A 17,008-nucleotide genomic window follows, 5' to 3' on the forward strand; every position below is an offset into this window, starting at 1 on the left:
TTCTCTGTTTTTCTCACATAAAAAGTGAGAAATCTGCCTTGGAAATCTGAAAGCCAATAGTGACAAGATACTGTCCTATCTTGTCAGACCATGCTCTAGGTGCTTGCTTCAAGCCATACAAGGCTTTCTTCAACTTGCAAAACAAACTCAGGATGAACAGCATGCACATAACCTGGTGGCTGCTCCATATAGACCTCTTCTTGCAAATCACCATGCAAGAAGGCATTCTTTACATCCATCTAATGTAAAGACCATTCCTTTGATGCAGCCATAGCAATGACTGCTCTTACGGTTGCCATCCTTGCAACCGGACTGAATGTTTCTTCATAATCAATGCCATATGTTTGTGCATACCCCTTGACTACTAATCTTGCCTTGTATCTGTTCACAGAACCATCTGCATTGTGCTTCACCTTATAAACCCACTTACAGCCAATTGCATTCTTACCTTTAGGCAAAGGTACCAATTTCCATGTAGCATTTGCTTCCAAGGCATCCATTTCTTCATCCATGGCTTTCTCCCATTTTTCTTTTCCCATGGCTTGCTCAAAAGAAGTGGGTTCTGGTTCCTGTATCACTTTGACCATATATGCATAGTGAATGGCTGTAAATCCATCATATTTCAGCCTATCCACAGGATACCTAGCTTTGGTAGACCTGGCAAAGTAGGTTCACTCCTAGGAGCTCTCAAAACATCCCTGGTCTTCCTTACTCCAGGTATAACAATAGAAGGAATACCCAACTCATCATCAATGCTCTGTTCTGAGCCACTGGATTCACCATCCACATAAGAGTGACATGCATTCACATCAAACATAGGCTGATCTACCTTCTCTTTTCCTTTTCATGATACCTGTATACCACATCTGCATTGCTTTGAGAAGATTCTCCTGATCTCAATCTGCCTGTCCATGGCGAAGAATGTGAACCACTGCTAGAGGACGCTCCAGGTCCACTAATATCTTGTGACTGCTGCTGTGAATTCTGTGCAACATTATTATTTTGTGCATCTACATTATCAATCACATGTACTGGTTTATACCAACTACTCATCTCATCAAAAACATCTCTGCTCACTGTAAACTTACGAGTAGAAGGGTTATAGCATCTATACCCTTTCTGCTGTAGAGAGTAACCAATAAAGATGCACTTCTGAGCTTTTGGATCCAACTCTCAGCTCATCTGGCACATGAACATAGGCAATGCAACCAAAAATCTTCAAATGAGAAATATCTGGTTTCCTACCAGTATACCTCTCCTCTGGAGTTATCCCATGTATTGCTGCAGTGGGTGTCCTGTTCATTATGTAGACTGCTGTAGCAACTGCTTCAGCCCAGTAAAAATCTGGCAAGTCTTTTTCGTTGAGAATGGCACGAGATACCTCTCCAATATGCCTGTTTTTCCTTTTTACAATTCCATTTTGTTGTGGGGTATGACTGCATGAATATTGCTGCTTTATGCCATGCTCCTGCAGGAACCTTGCAAACTCATTTGAGAGGTACTCTCCCCCTCCATCTGACCTTAGGCATTTTATTTGCAGGCCTGTTTCTTTTTCAACCATAGCTTTAAGAGTTTTGAAATGCCCAAAAACTTCACTTTTTTTTTCATAAAATACACCCAAATTTTTCTGCTATAGTCATCAATAAAAGTGACAAAATAATGACAGCCTCCAAGAGATGCAGCTTTAGTAGTCCACACATCGAAGTGGATTAATTCCAATGACTTCTTACTCTCTTGAACATGTCTAGGAAATGGTTTCCTTGCCTGTTTTCCAAATTGACAGGCTTCGCACACCTTATGTATTTCTGCAACCTTGAATTTAGGCAATCATGCAACAATATTTTGGGCATGCATTGATTTAAGTCGCTGTACATTAACATGACCAATGCGTTTATGCCAGATATCAATATCTGCAACTACACCGGTCCCATGTGCAAACATTGCTGCACTCAATTCAGACATGTCTGCATCCAACGTAAACATTCTGCCCTTCTTCTTTGCTTTTGCTATCAAGTAACCTTTATTTTTCATATCCTCAATAAAGCATCCATGAGGATTAAATCTGACCTGCAAGCCCTGCTCAACCATTTGACCAACAGAAACCAGATTCTTGGTGATATTCGGGACATGAAATACATCGAACAGGTATTTCTTTTTCCCATCCTGCATAGACAAAGGAATTTTTCCAATCTGCACAATAGGATGTGCAATATCATCACCAGTCTCCACAAATCCTGGTTTTTCCATTTTCCTTTCATCCTCCATCTATTTTGCATGACCTGTCATGTGGTTTGATGCACCTGAGTCAACATACCATACATCGTTGCTTTCTTCTGCACTTGTCACAGAATTGTTCACGTGCTGCACCATAAACAAATGCTCATTTCTGTCATCACCCTGTCTACTAGAAGATGCATAATTCCCTTGTTGCAATTTTCCATTCATGATGTCATTCTGCTTTTTATAGTAGTCTTTAGCCATATGACCCATTTTACCACAGTAGTAGCATTCAACATTATTGTTTGCATTTTGGCCTCTTTGCCATCCACCACGACCTCTTTGGCTCCCCCTGTCTCTAGAGTTACCATGTTCTCCTCCATAGGACTGGTTTTCTTGAGCTTGCTGCATATTCTGATTTCTACCACGGCCTCCAGATCGGCCTCCTCTACCTCTGCCTCTACCTCTTCCAGCATTTGAGTAGAAGACAGCTTCTTTTGAAGTTCCTCCTGAAGAAGATGCACCACCATTTCTTTGCTCCTCAGAAATTAGAAGAGCAATCAACTCCTCAAAATCAGGAAATCTTTCACGGACAGAAATGGATGTTCGAAACTGTGCATAATCCTTTCCTAGACCATTCAAGGTCACAGAAACTAAATCATCATCTTCCACTGGCGACCCAATGGAAGCAAGTGCATCTGCAATCTTCTTCACCTTCATGTGGTAGTCATTGATGCTCATATTTTCTCTTTGCACATTGTGCAACTCTTGCTTGAGCTGCATTTTCCTGGCTTGCGTATTTGTGCTATACATTTTTGACAAAGTATCCCATGCCTCCTTTGGCGTACTTGCATCTTGAATATGCACAATCATAGAGTCTGAAATTCTAATAGACAGCCAGTACATAACTTTCCTAGCTCTCTCATGCCATGCTTTAAATGCCTGCATTTACTGTTGATTGGGAACATCAGGAAGAACTGGTTCTTCTTCATTTCTTGCAATGAATTCCCAATATCCTTTTCCCATAAGGAAATTCGTCATTCTAAACTTCCATGCTTGGAAGTTGTTCTTGTCAAGCTTTTCAGTGACAATCTATGAAAGAGAATCAGACGCCATTACAGAATACTGCAAAAAATTCTGTCACTGCAAAGAACACAACTTCAGCCTCACAAGGGCTAATCTGCAAAATTGTGAAAGTGGTATTTGACCACACAGTCACTTCCTAGTGACGATTTTGCATCAACAGGCAACAAGGATGATTCTGTAACTCCCAATGTCTCTGCGTACTGGCATACGATGCAATTTCTACAGTAACTTTTCACCGACCTATAGAACAGTGGTCGCACATCATAAAATAGGGCCTTTTCCTGAGTGCGTGCAGAAAACTTCCGCCTCCAAAACAGACCCCGAAATGGCCTCAAATCAAAAAAATAGGGTCAGCAAGGGCTAAAGCCCTTGCCCGCAGCATATACTACCCTCTTGCTTCACCGTGAAGGGCGTCTCAACCTGAGACAATGCACTCTTGCAATTTTCGGTTGTGCTACCTGTAGAGATCTACTCCCAAAACAGGAAATAAAAGCAACACTGCTCCTCTTACCAGAACACGGCAAACTTGGTTTGCTTTCTTGAGCTCCTTACCACGAACAAGGCTCTGATACCATGTCAAGATTGTGGGAGAGAAGGAAGGAGTCTCACTTGTAGCTTTCTTGCTTGCACAATGGGGGAATACACACAAAGGTGGAGGCTGAAAACAATTTTCCTCTTCTTAGTTGTGTAAGCCAAAAAGAACTCAAGTACATAGAAAATAGAAGAACCCTATATATGGGTCTCAAACCAAACTCAACTAACTAAGGTGGCATACTAACTGAGCCACGAACTAGAGTAGATAAGGATAGCTGTCATCTAGCTATTATTCATGGACGGTGTACCAACCGCATCTGCAACTGACAAGTCGGTGACATAAATGCACAACTGTCACCCTGGCATATCACGAGTGGAGCTCGATATCTCAACACCCTTCTAAATGCCATCATCTAGATTATGGTTAGTCCATCTCTTCAGGATGGATTCCATTCGTGAGACATAAGCTTCTACTCTTTCTCCAGAGGACTGACTTAAATTCATAAATTCCTCTCGCATCCGCTCTTCAAAACCTTCACGCTTGAATTTAGTGAGGAATGCCAACTTCAGGTCGTCCCATGTGCCAAAAGTTCCTGCTGCTTGTCTCTCATGTCACTGAAACGCCGCGCCCTTGAAAGTGGTGGGGAATATTGCTAACCAATGCTCAGGGGTTCTGGCATTGTTAGACACACATGCTACCATAAACTCTGCTACATGAAGATCAGGTCTTCATTGTACTCTCCCTTAAAAACTGGCAATGGAACTACATTCGCTAGCCTATCATCAATATTTCCAGGACGGATCTGGCTTGGAAGTGGACCTCCAGCAGGAGGAGGAAGGGCTTGATGTGCCATTGGGACTTCTGTGAAGAGTTCCGCAAGGGCGTCAAAGGCGGCTTCTGCTGCGAGCTCATTCTCGGCTTTGATTCTTGCCTTCTCTCTTCTCATATACCTCTGGACTCATTCTAACGCTTGCCTCTTTATTGCGTCATTCATCAGGGGGTTGGCTCCACTATGTTGTTAGTGCTCCACAGAGGGATAACAAAAGGCTTCAGTCTCTGGAGGACTCTCTTGCCAACATTTCTTCTAATTCTTCCTTTTCAACATCTCTGAATTCTGCTTTTATGCCACGACACAGAGGAAGGTATTCTGTTCTGAAGGTGTCAAAATGCATACGTCTAAGCATTGTGGTGGTGCCATCATCATAGTAATGCCAGCTTCTGATGGTTTCAACAGTATATGTTGTAAAGAACACTCTGTCTACCAACTTCTAGTGGGTTGCTAATTGAACAAACAGAAGATTATCAGTGCACCAAGCATCCCATGTATCGTGCTGTTGAGCATCCACGAACAAATTCCAACTCTTTTCCTTCTTATTATTGTGAACCTCCACAGACCAAGACTCCTGAAGCTTCTTGACTATTTTCCACTTGATGATGTCTGGAAACTTCTCAATGAATGCCAAATCTTCCATGGATGGTCATTCTCTCCGTTTCTGCTCTTTAGTTTGTTCGCAAATAGTTTGCCACCAAGATGCAAGTTTCTGCTGCTTCAACAGGAAGAGGAAACTGTCCACCACATAGAGCATGCATCATGATGGTGATGTGTTTCCGCCATTGTGGGATTAACTTCTTGTGGAAAGTGGCTTTGATTATGAGAAATTCCAACTCTTCAGTGGAAGAAGGAACTTTCCAAACATCCATTGCATTCTTCTCTTCTTGGCAATGCCGTTTCCTTCATTTTCAGCCTCTTCTGGTGCTTGTTGATGGCAAGAATTCCCCGGCTGCGCACCAAAAACATGGAGCCCCAAGAGGAACACCAAGGAAAAGGGAATTCTCTTGCAAGAAAATATATCTTGTAACATCAACAAGCTTTTATTTCATTCTTCTAATCATCAAAACAAAGAAAATAACAATTCTTTACGCATCATCATAGTAGATATCTCCCACGGATTTGATAGAATCAACCATATTCTCCAACATCTTCACAAAATCCATCAATAGAACAAAGAACACAAAGGAATACACCATCTTTGAATGGAAATACATCACATAGTATTCATCTTCAATGTCTTCATAGTCTTCTCTCTCAATCTCTCACATACAGTTACAATGTTTTCATAGATTTGACTATCTCTGACTCTCTCTCTCTCTCTCTCCATCAATAGTACATCATATCCTCACTACAATCCTCTCATAATAACCCTCAATAATCCTTCTTAGGTCATGGATGCACCTCCCAAGAGGTATGTCTGATATGAAGAGGCACCAGAGCCACTACAGTGTCTTTTCATAGCTCACCACTGTCACTTCACTCCAGTCTTTACTTGGGATTTTGGGAAGCCTCAATAATCACTGTATAAACAAGTTTAGTAGATCCAGAGGGTCATCTGTTCTGTTTTGATTCAGAGCTCTTGTTGAGACTGGGGGTTGTTGATTCCAATTGGTAGAGTTCTATTGTTGTTGTTGAGTTGCTATTGGGGAAACTGTTTGAGGCCATTGATGTCATGGTTGAACCATCATTTGAGTTATTGTCATCTATAGCCACTGTGGATTTGGTGCACTATATTGTGGCACTATTTGCATCTGAGGTAGGGATAGGAAACTATCCGTGGGATTGTATTTGGTGGATATATCATTCGTGGCATGGGAGGAGGTAGGACTCCTCTTCCTAAGGTCATCCACAAGCTTGCTTCAACAACTTCATCATACAGTCTTACATCTTCCACTGCAGCTTCCAAATTAACTAGTCTTCTGAGTGCCACAAACTTATGAATTTCTAGTTGTAGGCCTCTAAGGAAAACTTCCTTCAAGATGCCTTCATCTAAATGATGGTTGGTTCATCTTTTTAGTATGGATTCCATTCGCAAGACATAGGCTTCCACCCATTCACTGAAGGACTAATTTAAGTTCATGAACTCCTCTCACATCTGCTCTTCAAAACCTTCATGCCTAAATTTAGTGAGAAATGCCAACTTCAGGTCGTCCCATGTGCTAAAAGTTCCTACTACTTATCTCTCATACTACTGAAATGCCATGCCTTTAAATATGGTAGGGAATATTGCCAACTAATACTCAGGGGGTTCTAGCAATGTTAGCTACACACACTACCATAAACTTTGCTACATGAAGATCAAGGTCTTATTTGTACTCTCCCTTAAAGATGGCCAATGCAACTACATTCTCTAGCCTATCATCAATATTTCCAAGATGGATCTGACTAGGAAGGGGACCTTGAGTCACCATCATGGAGACTTCTATAAAGACTGCCGCTAGGGCATCAAAGGAGGCTTCTATTGCTAGCTTGTTCTCCTGGCTTTGGATTTTTCCTTCTCTCTTCTCACATACCTCTGGACTTGTTCTAGTGCTTGCCTCTTGATTGCATCATTCATCAGGGAGTTATCTCCACCCATTTTGTTTGTACTCCACAAAATAGAATTAGAGGGGGCTTCAGACTCTAGAGGACTCTCTTGCCAACATTTCTTTTACTTCCTTCTTTTTGACATCTTTGAATTCAGCTTTCAAACTGCTGTAGAGAGGAAGGTATTCAGTTGTGAAGGTATCAAAAGCTCATTTTTCTAAGCATCGTTGTGGTGCCATCATCATAGTAATGCCAACTCCTAATGGTTTCAACAATGTACATTGTAAAGAACACTTTGTCTACTAGCTTCTAGTGGGTTGCTAATTGGACAAACATGAGATTGTTAGTGCACCATGCATCCCACGTATCCTACTATGGAGCATACACAAACAAATTTCAACTCTTTTCTTTCTTGTTCTCATGAATCTCCACTAACCACGACTCCTGAAGCTTCTTCAAAATTTTCCACTTGATAATGTCTAGAAACTTCTCAATGACTGCTAAATCTCCCATGGATGATCATTCTCTTTGTTTTTGCACTTTATCTTGCTCCCAAACAATGTTTCACCTAGATGCATGTCTTTGTTGCTTCAACAGGGAGAGGAAATAATCCACCACATAGAGCCTACATCTTGATGGTAATATGTTTCCGCCATTATGGGATGAATTTCTTGTAGAAATTGGATTGAGAAATAAGAATCTACAATTCTTTAGCAGTAGAAGGAATTTGGAAATCATTCATTAAATTCTTATCATCTTGGCAATGCCATTTCCTTCATTTTCAACCCCTTTTGATGCTTATTGATGGCAATTTTTCCCAGTTGTGCACAAAAAATATGGAGCCCCAAGAGGAGCACCAAGAAAATGGTCAATGTATTGCAATAAAATCTTTGTTGTATCATCAAAAAACATGTTCTACATATTTTATATATCCATAACAAGGAAAATAACACCAGGAATAAGAAATCGTCATCCAACTTCATAGAAACAATTCTCCCACGGCTTTCACTTGAACCAAATTGATTATACTCTTCATATTCTTCATAGAATTCATCAAGAAACCGCAAAGACACAAGAGAATACACCGCTTTTAATTGAAATCATCACATAGTATCTTCTTTAAGAGTTCCATAGCTTTCTCTCACAATCTCTCACTCATAGATACATTGTTTTGCATAAACTTTGCTATCTCTCACTCACTCACTCACTCTCTCATACATAATCTCTCTCAAATGTACAATGAGATAATAAAAAATAATAATCCATAATCCCTCTTTGGTCATGGATACCCCTTTCAATAGGTATGTTTGATATGAAAGATCACTAGAGCCACTATAGTGTCCTTTCATAGCTCAACAATGTCACTGTCACTGTCACTTCAATCTTTATTTTAGTCTTCAATAGCTACTTCTTCCACTTCACTTATATCCATCTCTTTCCAAGATTTTAAAACTTCCCCAAGCTACACATTCATCCCATATCACATTACAGAGGCATACAAAACAAAACAGAACAGAAATAGAGGCTCTAAGACGGTCAATAGAGGGTTTACAGTACCATACAGAAGGTCATCAGAAATCCTTGAACTAACTTAAATCATTCAAAACCATCAATAATCAATTAATAAGATTCCAACTACTCTCAAACTCCATCAATCATTACTTCAACCCCTTATACAGAAGGAAAACACAACAAAATAAAAGGTCAATAGACTCAAAAAGAACCAATCATACACTAAAAGGACATCAATAAAACATATCAAAACATCATATCTCCACTATAAAACATCCCGACCTTCCAAAAAATAATCAACATCATCCAAAAAACTTCCAAAAAACTCCAAAACAACTAAACATCATAGAAAATCCATAAAAAATCAACCATTCAGTCTACAAAAACAACAAAAATCAACCAAAAAATCAAGTCATCTCAACCCTCAATAATCTATCTCTTGGATGCATTGCCCTTGAATGCTAAGATACTAACCCATGATGAGTGTGAGGCTTCCTAAGGTGTAGCATTAGTTTAATTTTTTCCTTTGTGGATTGATGTTTTAAGGATTATATTATCTCTTGGAACATTTTATCAAAAGAGAGGACTATGTTACATATGTGTTACATATTGAGACAAGCATTCAGGGGTTAATCCCTAAGGTGAAAGAGAGCCGTAGTGGGGCCATAACAATAAGATGGGGGGTTCTCCCCTTGTTTTTGTTATGAGGTGTTAGCCAACAATATGTTTGGGTACTTCTTTTTCTTGGAGCACAAAGGGCATCAGGTTGGACTACATTCTAGAGGTTATATATGCAAATGCATTTGTTCTAATATATTAGGTATAGTATCTATACGCTCCTGGCGGCGGAAAGGCTGTGGGGTTGTTTAGGTGAATGTAGGAGTCCTGGTAGAGTCCTAGCGTCGTCTCGGGCCCATCTTTAGTCTCCACAGGTGCTGCATTTGCTGAGAGTCACTAATAAGTGGAAATTTTTGAATCTTGGTTAATTAGGGACTAGTCAATCAGTTTATGCCAATGAGCATCAAGATAGACCTATTATTTCCTAATAAACACCATCAAGCCAAGATCAAAAAATAAGAAAGAGCTGAAAGGGCTAGACGACAGTGGGTAAAAATTCTTAAGAAGTATTACCCTCAATGTAGCATCTTGATACTCCTAGGAGGGAGAGGTCTTAGTAGCCCTAGTACCTTAAATAGTCCATTAGGAGGAGGAGGAGGAAGCTGGAGTGCATCCCTTCTCCTAGTAAGTCAACCCACTTCAAGTGGGGTTACAATCACACTATTACAAAATCCTATGCCAGCAAATCCGATTGTTTTTATGGTGCAACCTATTGCAATTCTTGCAAGAATGCCATATTTTTGAGTGTTGGGTTTCCCTCTACCCATCTTTAATGGGTTAGTGGAGGAGGATGTAGAGCTTCACATCAATGAGTTCCAAAAACTCATGTTAAATTTTTGAATTTAAGACAAATGACATCTTATGATGTTCTTTAATAGGACCCCTAAAAGGGAGGGTTGCAATGTGGTATCACGACTTAGAAGTTGGTACCATAACCACAATCCATTTATTCTTTGTAACCTTTCAAAGGAAATTTTTTCTTAAGAGATGTGGGCAATATTGGCTACATGTGCTAAACATGACACGTCAAGAGCTCCATGGAAATGCCCGAGCATATGCTAACAAGATGAAAGAGGTCTTTTGCACATTGGAAGCCTCTATCCGTATCCAATCTCTTGTCCAACTGCAATACTTCTTGTATGGATTGGAATTTAATATCCAAGTGCAATTGAGTAGTGTCCCTCTAGTGGATATAGATATTGCTATAACTCAAGCAGAGAAAGTAGAGTCCCACTTACAAGCAACCTATGTATTGGGGGAAAATCTAAATTCGAGCCTTAGTCTTGAAATAATTTGGGATTGGTTAGTGGAGATCAAGGTACGATCAGTATCTGTGTGACCAACTAGAATGGTAGAGGAAGCATGATGCAAAATGTGCATTTGTTGCTATCCCTTGTAAATGTTGTTAAGCCAATAGCTAACCAAAGAGCTTCTTTTGTAAACCAAGGGTCAATACAAGTAGCAACCCCTTTGTAAATTGTGCAACCTAGTGAGAGGGTAGCTCTTGAAGCCACTGGTTATGAGTCCTCTACATCAAACATTGTAGGGGAAGTAAAAGATATGATGAAATCATATCTTGATATGATCATTGAGCAATACCACCAGATTGCCATAGATGTTAATTTTCTAAAGCAACAACAAAATCTGATGGGTACAAGAAAGACCAATGATGATGGGGGAACATCATGATTCAACTATAAGTGGTGTGGTGGGCAACATTTCCCTCATAATTGTCCTAATGTCAAATGTGATATATGCACGAAGTCTAGTCACTTAGCCTCTACCTATTGGAGTAGGGTTAGTTCTCTCAAGCAAGGTAGTCACCAACCTGGGCTTGTAAATCATCAAGCGAATGATGAGAATCCTAAAGAAGAGGGTAGTGAGTAAATTTTGCAAAGGGATAAAGCCACAATCAAGGAAATGGCTAGTGGGGTAAGCCTGGTTAAATTTTTTCCAATTAGTAAAATTTTATCTCTTAACAATGTTAGGGTAGTAACTAAGGATTAAAAATTGAAAGATGCTCAGAAAGATGACCCTAGTACCAACAAACTAAAACCTAAATCTAGCAGGGATGATAAGAAGGTGTTGGATGCCCAGCCATGTCCTCTTAAAAATGATGGTATGTTAGAGGAGCTTGTGATTAAAAGAAAACAAAAATTGAAAGAAAAGGAGGGTACTACAAAAGAGCATCTGGTGTGGAAAGAGAAGAGAGCAATGACAAACGTCTGCTAGTTTGACCTAGCAAGCTTGTTATGTGAAGTCAAATCAGATGTGAATCTACTACAACTAATCCAACTTTCACTCAGTGTTTGTACAGAATTCAAGAAAATCCTATGAATAAGTTATGTCCTAGAACCTTTTGGTGTCCATCGAGTGGGTAGTGAATGGTGGGATCATGTAGAGAAGCACTATTGTAGGCATAGACATATGTCAATGAAATCGTTATAGATAATGCAGTTGTGACCTTGATCATCCATAAACATTATGAGTACGGATTTATTGGAGAAGTTGGGTCTATCAATTCAAAAGGATATCACAACAATTTTAAAAATGGTTGATGGTAGACTAAGGCAACCAAACGGAATGATAATGTAGGTACACGTGATGGTTTTAAAAATAGTTAATGATAGCCTAAGGCAACCGGAAGATAGATACATGTAACGATTTTAGAAATGGTAGATGATAGCCTAAGGCAACTAGAAGGAATGGTAAAGTAGGTACATGTGACAGTTACTAATATTGAGTACATCCTTGACTTCCACATTATCTAATTTGTTGGGAGGCCAAGCTATCAGTTGTTGCTTGGACATCTAGGGATATTACATTTTGATTATTTGGTGGATATCCGAGCTGGTCTACTAATTTTTGGGCATGGGTTAAAAAGTATAATTATGGATGCATACCCTGAGCACCCATTGGATGAAAGGGCATTACCTTCCATTAAAGAATGGGAGGCACTTGAGGAAAGTTCAACTATTGGAGCCTCAAGTTCTAGTGATTTTGAAAATGGTTCTACCATTGAAGAGGTTTACAAGTATGTTTAAATGATCCAATATAGGCAAAGGACATGATTCAAACATCTAAATGTACAAGAGTAAAAAAAACAACTCACCCATACTCACATAGAGCCAAACTTTTTATGTGAGTTACAAGTTTGCCTACCATATAAACAATCATCACGAGTCAAAACATGAGTGGTCAAGAGGCAACAAATGCTATAAACAAGTGAGTACTTTTATTCCTTTAAGGGGTATATGCCCAAGACAGTGATGCCAAAGAGATGCACGAGAGAGATCAGTCATATCCAAAATTTGACCAATAGATTTAGATATACAAGCAAGGAATCCATGCTGCTAACCTTGGCACCTTTAGCAAAAACAAGGTTACCACGTATAATCTTCCATGAAAAATCACCAAAAGACATATAATATCTATCATCATCCAATTGTTCAATTGAAATAATGCTTTTAGTCCAAAGCCAAACATGACATACATCATGAAGCACAAATGGAGCATCAATACCAAACTGCAATTTCACATCACTTATGCAAACAATGTCATGCCTTTGTTGAGGACATATTTCTCAACTGGCCCTGAGGGGTTATTAAAATTGCCCAATCTTATTAGCCTAGGACTATTGTGGAGACTATTTGCTACCACGTCTTGTTATGGCCACCGATGGTTAGTATGGGTGATGAGTCAGATAGTAATTGACCTTCTTTCTATTCTTTCATAGATGCATATGATTGTTCAATGACATATTCATCAGACACCCCTTGTCATTTATGTAGGGGGCCTAGCTAATAATTTGATGCATTTTTTGTAGGGCCTGAGTGGCCCATCCCTTGGTTTAGCACTATATTTTAATATGATTTATGTGGGAACCAAGTTTTGTTCTCAACCATAAGATATTGAATGGCGCACTTTGTACCTATGTTTTCTTTAGGTCAAGTGGGCCATTCTTGTTGGATTTAATGTTTGATTTCATTAGGCTAAGAGGGCCATTTATTTTGTAGAACACTAGGTGATCTCATAAGGCCAAGAGGGCTATGTGTTTAGTTTGTACGAGTGTGCTTATTGGTTTTTTGTGTTAGTGTTGTACTAAAAAGATTTGATGGAGTACCTAGAGCAAGTCTCTTACTATGCAAAAGTTTCTTATGGCTAGGTCTAGGTGATGTCCTCCCTTTACGAGTTCTTCCCTTTGTGCTATATATATGTGTGTGTATGTGGGGATTTTTCTTCTTTTGGGGATTGGAGAAATCAAGGCATGAAGTTCCAAGGTTTTGTTTGGTATATTTGAGGGAGGTTTGAGCAGTTGTCCACACCCTAAAAGGAATTGTCAGGTACTCTAAGATATGTTTTTCAGACTAGTCCTTGGTGACCCTTGGCTTAGAACCCCCAAAAATTTGCATAAAAAGGAGTGAAGACCTGCTAACTTAGCTATTTTACCTCTAGATATGTTTAAGTCTCCAAGCATAGCTCTTGCTTGCTCCAAAAAGTTGAGACTATAACTACGGTCCTTCCTGTTGTACTTGTACCTGCAACTTGAGTAATTAGGGTTTGAGATTTGAAAAGGGAGAATGAGGAAAGGAGAAAATGACCAAAGACTGATGCTTTGATACCATTTGTAATGAATGAAGTTGAGAGGAGAATGAGCTGAAGAGAGAGAAAGAGAGACAATACCTTGGACTTAGCTTTCTGCATTCACCCAAGGATAGGGAACTCTTCTTTGGGCGCACGCAAATGAAGACCATATCCCCTTCAATGAAGGATCTGTCTTGACGTTTTAGGTCCGCGTAAGCCTTTTGCCTGTCCTTGGCGGCTTGGATGTCTTGTCTTATTGACTTGATTTGGTCATCCATATCTTCCAGCATCTGTCTTGAAGCTTCAACCCTCAAGGTTGGATCCGAAAACTTTAAAGGACTACGACAGTCGTGCCCATACAATGCTTGAAAAGGGGTCATCTGAATGCTTTGTTGGTAAGAAGCATTGTAGGCAAACTCAACCAGTGGCAGTATTGAATCCACTTTTTGGGCTCGCGGCAGCAGTGTGCCCTTAGCATATCCTTAATGACTTGGTTGACTCGCTCCATTTGTCCATCGGTTTAGGGATGGTAAGTTGTACTGAAACAGAGTTGAGTCCCAATGGCCTCGAAGATATCCTTCCAGAAATGTGATGTGAAGAGAGAGTCACGATCACTAAAGATTCTTCTAGGAAACCCATGCAGTTTGAATATTTCCCTGATGAATAACCTTGCAATGTCTGAGGCTTTATAGTTTGTCTTAACAGGGATAAGATGTGCAACCTTGGTGAGCATATCAACCACAACCATAATGGAGTTGTATCCTCCCTAAACTTGGGGTAGTCCAACAACAAAGTCCATACTAATGAATTCCTATTTCATTTGGGGAATGTCAAGTGGTTGCAATTTCCTTGGCATTTTGACATGTTCAGCCTTAATGTGTTGACAAGACAAACATTCTGTGACATATTTGAGAACGTCACCTTTAAGCCTTTCCCAATAATAGCTCTTTCTGACTGCATTGAGGGTCTTGGCATAGCCAGGATGTCCTGAGAAAGGGGAGTCATGAGCTTCCCAAAGTATCTTCTATTTGAGTGATTGGCTTGCTGGAATACATAATCTCGTTCTATAGTAGACAAGTCCACTATTGATAGAGAATTCTTGATACTTTGTTTGTAGCTTCGGGTCTTGATCCTTGATGGGGATCTCCCTTAGCAATTTCTGATAAGTTGGATCATGGCATGCCTCTTCTCTAGCTAGCTCAAGAATTGGGTTGTTTGGCATGGATACCTTTGTGGCTAGATATCTTGCAATTGATGGATCTTGCAGGATCAAAGAATTTAGAAAAGCCTTGTGACTGAGTGCATCAGCAACTACATTCTCCTTTCCAGGCCGGTATTTGATTTCAAAATCATACTCCTCCAGCACTTCAATCCATCGACGTTGCCTCATATTGAGCTCATTCTGGGTAAAGATCCACTTAAGACTTTTATGATCCGTCACTAGGGTAAACTTGTTACCCAGCAAGTAGTGTCTCCAAAGCTTGAGAGCATGGATGACAGCTAACAGCTCCAGATCATGGGTAGCATCGTTCCTCTCATGGCTTTTCAATTTCCTTGAAGAGTATGCTACAAGATGACCTTCTTGCATAAGCACACATCCTAAGGCAAGTGTGCTAGCATCAGTTATCACTTCAAACTCCTTACTAAGATCCCGAAGTTTCAGAATAGGTGCTGATACCAAGCTTTGTTTTAGTTTATCAAAGCTGGACTGTTCAGCACAATTGACCATATAATTGATGTTTGCTTCTTCAGTAGATCGGTCAGTGGCGCTACAATCAAAGCATAGTTTTTAATAAAGACCCTGTACCATCTTGTCAATCCAAGAAAACTACGTATTTCTTTGACAGTTGTGGTGTTGGCCACTCCAAAACGTCTCTGACCTTGGCCAGATCTACTGAAATTCCTTCCACTGATACAATGAATCCCAGATATTCAATCTATCGCTTGAAAAATGCACACTTCTTCTTTTTGGCATAAAGCTTGTGTGCCCTCATTGTTTCAAGAACAATGCGAAGCTAGGGTTCATGATCTTCTTCCTGTTTGGAGTAGACTAGGGTATCGTCAAAGAAGACGAGTACAAAGTCATAAAGATAGGGCCTAAAGATATCCTACATTAGCCTATTGAAGGTGGCAGGAGCATTTGTTAGCCTGAATGACATGACCAGGAACTCAAACTGCCCATACCTTGTGCTGAATGCCTTCTTTGGAATATCTTCTTCCTTGATCCTTATCTGATAATATCCAAACCTAAGATCAATCTTGGAGAAGATCTTTGCACCTTGAAGACGGTCAAGAAGTTCATCTATTCTTGGAATGGGGTATTTTTTTTAAATGGTTGATTGATTCAACCCTCTGTAGTCAATGCATAGCCGAAGCGTTCCATCTTTCTTCTTCTGGAACAGCACTGGAGCTCCCCATGGTGAACTACTGGGACGAATGTAGCCTTGGTCTAACAGTTGCTTGAGTTGCTCCTTCATCTCAATCGCTTCTGGAATGGACATTCTATATGGCCTCTTTGCGATTGGTGCAGCTTCTGGCGCTAGCTTGATTTCATGATCAACTTCCCTTTGAGGAGGAAGTTCTGTCAGCTCTTCAGGAAATATATCTGCCTACTCCTTTAGCCATGAAGGTTCTTCACTAGACTCTTGATTCTGATCTAGCTTATTTAGCTTAATCAAATAGACAAGTAGACCCTTTCTAACTCCTTTTATTATCCAAGATGCTTTGGCCAGTTGAATTTTTGGCTCCCAGCCTCTCCTTGAGTTGTGACCAGTTCTCCTTCAGAATTTCGGAAGGAGACTTGGCCCTTTCCACAGTGGATGTGGGCATCATTATGTTTAAGCCAATCCATTCTGAGTAAACACTCATGGATACCTAGGTTCATAACCCTAAATCTGACCAAAGTCGACTTTCCACCCAGTAGGAATTTCACCTTAGCAGTTTGCCTAGTACAAGTGACCTCACGACCATTTGCTAATTCCACAAGCAAGGTAGGTGCATCTATTGTGGCTATTCCTAATCTTTTTGCACAGACTGGTGAAATGAAGGAATGTGTATTGCCACAATCAATCAAGGTTTTGAAGCTCTTACCTTGATAA

The sequence above is a fragment of the Lygodium microphyllum genome, chromosome 3 (assembly GCF_053477565.2).
Source record: "Lygodium microphyllum isolate KBCC chromosome 3, Lygodium_microphyllum_v1.1.10, whole genome shotgun sequence".
In the NCBI taxonomy this organism is placed as follows: Eukaryota; Viridiplantae; Streptophyta; class Polypodiopsida; order Schizaeales; family Lygodiaceae; genus Lygodium; species Lygodium microphyllum.